We start from the raw sequence: 7,257 nt of genomic DNA, 5'->3' as shown, positions 1-7,257 counted from the left end.
AGAGTAACGGCAAAGCTGAGTCAGCCATGAAGACAGCAAAGATGTTCATGCGCAAAGCCAAAGCTGCAGGACGGGACCCGTATCTTGCTATGCTAGACCACCGCAATACTCCATCACAAGGCCTGATGTCCAGTCCAGCACAGAGACTGCTTAACCGCCGTACCAGAACACTGTTACCTACAAAGACAAGTCTTCTGCAACCACAAGTCATAAGTGCACAGGAGGATCTGATCAACAACCAACAACGTCAGTGTGCCTACTATGACAGATCAGTGAGAGATTTGGATGAACTGGAACCAGGTGACCGTGTGCGAGTACAACCATTTGCACCATACAATGTCTGGAGGCTAGGTAACATACAGAGGCCCATTGATGCAAGGTCCTATGAGGTCCTTTTAGACACAGGCAATGTTCTCAGGAGAAATCGGAGACACCTCAGACGGGCTCCTGGAGCGACCCCCAGCCGATCCCCAGACACAGACACGGATGACACTGGACACTCGGAGACCGCCTCTCCCCTCTGTACCTCTGAGAAGGTCACACCCTTAGATAACACCAACAGTGATGTGCCTGTCACAAACAGGTCTGGCCGCATTGCGTTACATGGACTTTGTAGCACATTAAGATTGAAGGAACAGCACTTTGAATGTTACTATGTTACTATGTTACTATATCACGAAAACGCTCAGCATGAAACTTTGCGCGTTAAGTTCATATTCTGAGTCCATCTTCTTGCCTGTAGCCTATATACTGTAATAGCCTACAGCCTACTTCCCTAATAAGGTGCAAGATTGGTCTTTCATATCACTATCAACGGAAGGGAAATCCTTGAGTATGAGGTATTGAGGGAAACCGATTACAATCCTGTTCATGGTAGAGAAAGCTGATGACATGTAGAATACACAGGGTAAGTAACAATGAAGTTATTGAATGAAACATAAACACAGCTTTTGTGTGTTTATCATCTTTTCCGCATATGACACAGATAATCATTTTCATTTTATGAATGAATGTCTTCGTCAGCAACAAGCGCTTTTGCACCATCTGATGGTGAGGTCGACTAACAGCAGATGGAGAGTATGCTCGGCAATCTACTGCTTTTCCTGCAGTTCCTGGACGTCAATGTTGAATTTACTGTCGAATTTGAACCACTGAATTTGTGGAAGCGAATTTGCAAAGCGAAATAAAATGGACCGAAAATTGCCTGTTGAATATTATTGGTTGTATTTTTAAACAGTTTGAATATTTTGGAAGTGAAATATGAAAGGTGAATATGGATTATTGAATTTTTAATAATGAAAAGGTGTTTTGAAATGTTTTTAATTGAAATATTCACAGCTTAAATATTCAACCATGTTGAATTTCAGCCCATAAAAATGTAAGCACTAAAAATACAATGCATTAAAATGCAAGCATGGTTAATGCAATGCCTATTTTTTTTCCAAGTAGTGCAATTCAACAGGCTTTTTATTTCAAAAACATTTGACATTATTCTACTTCCATAGCTACGCGCTGAAATCAATTAGCCTACTCATCATTAAAGTCATTTTGGCTTCAGACTTTTGGCGTAAAGTTATTAAATATTTGTCACACCTGACCAGAAGATATTCAAATAAATGTCACATTAGACAAGGAAGTTGTAGGTTGTATTTGAACAATTACGTATCATATTTAGTTGAGGTAAATTAAACGCAATTCTCACGTATGGATTGCTCGATGAAGAATGAGAGACGGGCCAATGGTCAGTTGAAATTTAAAAGGCTCGCGAAAGAAACCTAAAATTCTCGGGACAGCAGCATGTGTCCAAATTTTTATCTTAACCGGTCTATTTCATCAGAAACGATCTGTAAACAGGGCTTTAAGTGTAAAATACCGAACTTGTCCTTTAAGCAATGGCCCTGAACGGTGGTTTTTTTGGCCATGTTGTTAAAACGTTGTTAGAAGGTTGGGTACGTTGTGCCAACGTTCTGTGTTTGCTGGGTAAACCTCTACAAATGATTCAGAATGCTGCAGCTCGTCTTGTCTGCAACGAGCCAAAAAGGGCCCACGTCACTCCTCTGTTCATATCTCTGCACTGGCTGCCATCAAGTTCAAGGCATTGACGCTTGCTTGCAGATCTATCACAGGGCCCGCTCCTTCCTACTTTCACTCCTACGAGTCTACATCCCTACCAGAAGCCTACGATCAGTCAATGAGCGACGGCTCGTGGTACCATCAGAGAGCCACAAAATCACTCACCAGAACATTCTCATTCATGGTTGCAAATGGAATGCTCTCCCCACCCTCATCCGGAATGCAGAATCACTGACAACATTCAAAAGATAATTGAAAACGCATATCTTCCGTGAGCACTTAACCTCATAAAATAATTTTAAAAAAATCCTTTTCCTTTCATCCTCCCTTATCGGGCTTATGCTAGCCTACTCTGAACAATGCCTGGACTTCGTATTTTGAATACTTCTTGTGTTGTTTTCGCAGGACATATTTCCTTCAACCTTTTCGGGCCTACTTTAATTTGCCCTGTCTGATAATGACTTTCATTTTTCTTTCACTTTCGTTTTTAATTCTTTCTTTATCACCACTGTAAAAAGCAGCTTTCTTATTTATAGCAGCCTTAACTTCTCTGGTGGTGACCCATGGTTTGTTATTGGGAAAGATTTTGATTAGTTTACAAGGAATTATACACAATACTCAACACAATAATTATTATAACAAGTCACTTTGTCAGAAATACTGTCCGGATCACTGTCTCCATCAAAGAACACAGTCCAGTCTGTGCAATCAAAGCACCCCCTTAATGTTTCACAGGCATCCTCTGACCAGATGCGCACAGTCTTTGACGTTATCGGCTGTTTCTGTATCACCGGAGTATATTTAGACATCAAGGTTATCAGGTTATGGTCCGATTTACCAGGCGGAGGAAGCAATTTAGCAACATAGCCATAACGTTCGTATCAAACAAGTCAATAGTTTTGTCACCCCTCGTAGGACACATCACCATTTGTTTAAGAGACGGCAGTGTGGTGGAGAGAGAGCTGTGATTAAAATCCCCGTTTAAGATAGCGCGTCTGGAGAGGAGCGCTGCAACGCCCGTAAGCCCGTTTCACACATACTCCGTGTGCAGTGCGTATGCGGTGCAGGAGCAGCACGCGCTATAGTGCTTTCACATATGCTGCGTTTGCAGTGTGTAACTGATCCGCGGCTGTACCACAAACATATACTCACTATTTTTATTTCAAATCCAGAAGTTATGCAGCAACTTTTATTTAAAAAAAAAGAAGTTTTGTCAGCATTGCGATTCTCTTTGTAGCCTACATACACTCTTTAATGGACGTATGCACGTTTAAACACAATTTAAACAAGGTAGGCCTATTACCATGCATTACTTCTACTTTGTATTAAGTTGCTAAAGCAAGTGGTCAGATATTTAACCATGTACTTATATTAAAATCGCAAACATTTTAAATAAAAAAAAACAAAACAAAAAAACAGCCGACTCTCATGCCTTTTCTTTTGCATTTACATTTTAATACAGCAAATCTTGCATGTCTCAAAGAACTTGTTTTTCCACCTCCACGAATGAGACGAGTGTTGTTCATTATGTTGCCTGGCTTGTTGAGGTAGGTTACATTGTAGTTTTCCTTGCTTTTCCCCGGTCATGACTGTGAAAAAAAAGTAGGCTAGTATTTAATTAAATATGGTGAGATTACATTTTATTTAAACGCATTTATGGTGAAAAAATTACAACATTTTCAGGTCAATCTGTGTTAATTTTGACCACGAAAGAAACATGCGCTGTCACTTTAATTCAGCGCGTGCAGCACAGCAAAAATAGACTCGGTGCGGAAACGATCGCTGCACTGCTGTATACGCACCGCAACTGGAACGGATCTACGCTGCATGCGCTGAATTAAAGTGACAGCGCATGTTTCGTGGTCAAAATGAACACAGATTGACCTGAAAATTTAGTAATTTCACCATAAATGCGATTAATTAAATAAAATGTAGTAATCTCACCATAAATGTATTTAATTAAATACTACTTTTTTCACTTTAAGACCGGGGTAAAGCAAGGACAACTACAATTTACCTCAACAAGGAGTAATGAATGGCACTCGTCGTGGAGGTGGAAAAAAAAGTTCTTTGTGACATGCAAGATTTATTGTATTAAAATTTAAATGCAAAAGAAAGGGTATGAGTCTGCTGTTTTTGTCAATTTTAATTGATCTTAAATTGATCTTATCCACCCTAGTGCGGAACCTTCCAGGTATCCTGTCGGACAGCCACGTCTCAGAAAAACTGAGTAAACTGGTCTACCGAAACATGCGATCGAACTTCATACAAGCTGTCAACTCGTCCGCCTTGTTGACAATTAAGGGAGCGGACATTCCCCATAATAACCGAAGGTAGAACAGGTTTATATCCCCGCCCGCCGACGGTTTCCTACCCGTCCCTCTGCTGCCTCTCTTCCTTCCTTTGGCTCTAAGTTTGATATCTGTCGTCAGATCGGCATCATGATCCAGTAATCCTGGTGCCCTACAGAAACCCGCAGCTGAAGAAGCTCATGCCGGCTGTAGCCTACATTATGAGAGGCGGGCCGGGCTCTCTCATCACCTGGAATGTTGTGCGGCTTTCCAAACAATTAATGTCCACAGCCACAGATTTGATTTGATTTCTGTCTATCGCTGACCTGGCAAGTCAGGCACGTGCACACATAGACATCAAAGGGGGCTTGAGCACCTGCCCTTTTTATTCCTGGAGAGAAAGTGCCCTTTTTTTCTGGGGTGCTTTTTTATTTATTTATATAATATATATTCCTGTTTGCGCACAGCTTCCCTGTCAAACAAGTATATTTATTGAAGAATAGTATATCTAAATATCAGGTCAGGAGTTCTGAAGCTCTCTCTCTCTCTCTCTCTCTCTTTTTCTCTCTCTCTCTCTCTCTCTCTCTCTCTCTCTCTCTCTCTCTCTCTCCCCCCGCCTGCGTCTCTGCGCAGCGGCGCACATCGGCACACATCATACACACACACACACACACACACACACACATGCAAGTTGTACAGAACTGGCTAAATAAACTACACTTGTATGAGTGAGTAGTAGGCAACCAACTAAAGAGGTATTAGCAAACACTGCACCCTCTGACCAAGATCAGACTGGCAAGACTGAGATCCACGTAAACCCGGGGCGTGTGACTCTGTGCGGCATCGGGTCCCTTAATGAATGAATAATTTAAAGTATGGATACTTCGAATAATCAAAGATCTAAATTAAGTCATAATCAATATTTCTGATTATTTTCTAATAAGAAACACAATCTAAATTTAATTATCATTTGAAATTGGAGTCAGATTTAGTGTAGAGCTAAAGTAATATTGAAACTAAATTCTAATAATAGTGAACTTCACTGGAGCGCTGAAAAGACATACACGCATTATACCCACAACGTTGGATTCCTTCGTTGGGCCAATGGGTGGTCTTTACAAAGATATACATTTTAAAGAACAGACTTTGCATTCTTACCTTGCTTCTGGAAAATAACAACGCTGATATGATGCCCTAAACTCAAGTAATCTGTCTGAAGATCTGCATTTTTGTTTCCTTTCTGAAATGACACACCCACAGAACATTACAGTTTTTATCCAATAGTTTTAATGCATTTCTCAATAATGAGTGCATCTTTTCAAAACTCATCACAATAATAAAGACTTGCTTAAGTTAGAGAGTTAAATTAGTTTAAATGAGCTTAGTGACTATTAGCTTAAATCTTTATATGTCTTCCTGAATGTAGATTTATAACAACATCCCTTAGTGGAATAACATACCCTCCAGTGCCATTCTTTCTGCTAATAATAATATTTTTTTAAAGTTAATTTTGATAAGAGGATGACTGTAAATGTATAATGATGAGAAACAAAAATAAAACTGAAATTGGACAAGTTATTCAGTTTCCTGACTGACCGCATTCCTTTTTTTTTGTTTAGTTTTTTTATGTATCATACAGTGACGCATTGCTGCCACATACATATAATTTTTCCACTCAATTATATCGTAATAACGAGATCTTATGTCGTTAAAACGACATCTTTTTCTCGTAATAATGAGATCTTATGTCGTAATAACGAAAAATAATATGTATGTGGCAGCAATGCGTCACCGTATTAGGATCCTTAAGGTTACAAGTAAAGTTTCAGAGAATGTGATCCTCCAGGCAGGTTTTTTTAAAAGCTTAAATATTTCCTGATTTATACATGAATATATTTAGGGTAGCAAAATTGTTATGCATACCATAATAATATAATCATACATCATGAATAATAATAACCATCATAATTAGGAGTTTAAAAAAAAAATAAAAAAAAATAACAGCAGTTGGGAAATACGCAAAATGCCTATTCAGACCAAAATAAGCAAATAATGAGGAAGGACACTTTTATATAATCAGCAACAAGGGTTGCACCTGTCAGACAGTAATCATCATACACTATAAAGGTGATGATAGCCCAGCAACATTGCTCAAAAAAGATTTTTGCTCATCCAGCAGAGCATTTGTGAGGTCAGGCACTGTTGGACGAGAAGGCCTGGCTCTCAATCTCCGTTCCGGGTAATCACAAAGGTATTCGATTGGGTTGAGGTCAAGGCTCTGTGTGGGCCGAATGGGTAAACATGACTTACTCTGAGGAATAATGTTTTCACATCAAAGTGCTTATCTCCACAAACTTCAAGATTTTATCAAAATAGCTCATAACCTGCTGCTGATGAGACACTGTCCTGCAGACGTAAACACACCTGAACCAGCTTTTCAAGGTCTTCAGACTCACTGAAAACAGAGATGGTATGCGTCCGAAATCGAATACTTCTCTATTATATAGTTACAGTATTCCAAAATACCAATATCCAAACATAGTCTTCAAAAAAGTACCCAGATGACCTATTATATTATACAGGGCATTATTTGAAGGGAAAGCCAGTTGTAGTCGTGTCCGAAACTATAGAGGACGTTATCGAGTGCACTCATTCAATCCCATAATGCACCACAATAATGAGTGACAACTGACTCAACGTTTAGAAAATACCCATAATGCACTGTGGCCATTGCCGAATGAATTCCCGTGTCTCGCCAGAAGATGGAGCTCGCAGCTGTATCATCCATCCATCCATCCATTTTACAAACCGCTGGTCCAATGTGGGTACAGCGTAATACAGGTATAAATTAATTCTTAATTGATTATTAAATTGTTTAATTAAGGTTTATACA

At 39.5% G+C, this 7,257-nt stretch overlaps 1 protein-coding gene across 1 annotated transcript in view; it reads right to left on the bottom strand.

Moving 5' to 3' along the window:
• Positions 1-4,897, bottom strand: part of LOC309482347 (uncharacterized protein) — a gene marked incomplete at its 3' end in the record, with an annotated part of 25,355 nt that extends 20,458 nt beyond the window's left edge. The window contains exon 1 of the mRNA XM_082147693.1: positions 4,448-4,897. The remainder of the gene's footprint in view (positions 1-4,447) is intronic.
• Positions 4,898-7,257: the final 2,360 nt, after the last annotated feature.

This window comes from Leuciscus leuciscus (assembly GCF_965113295.1).
Source record: "Leuciscus leuciscus genome assembly, chromosome: 19".
In the NCBI taxonomy this organism is placed as follows: Eukaryota; Metazoa; Chordata; class Actinopteri; order Cypriniformes; family Leuciscidae; genus Leuciscus; species Leuciscus leuciscus.
The sequence above is the reverse complement of the archived record's forward strand: the minus strand, read 5'-3'. Positions and strand labels throughout refer to the sequence as shown.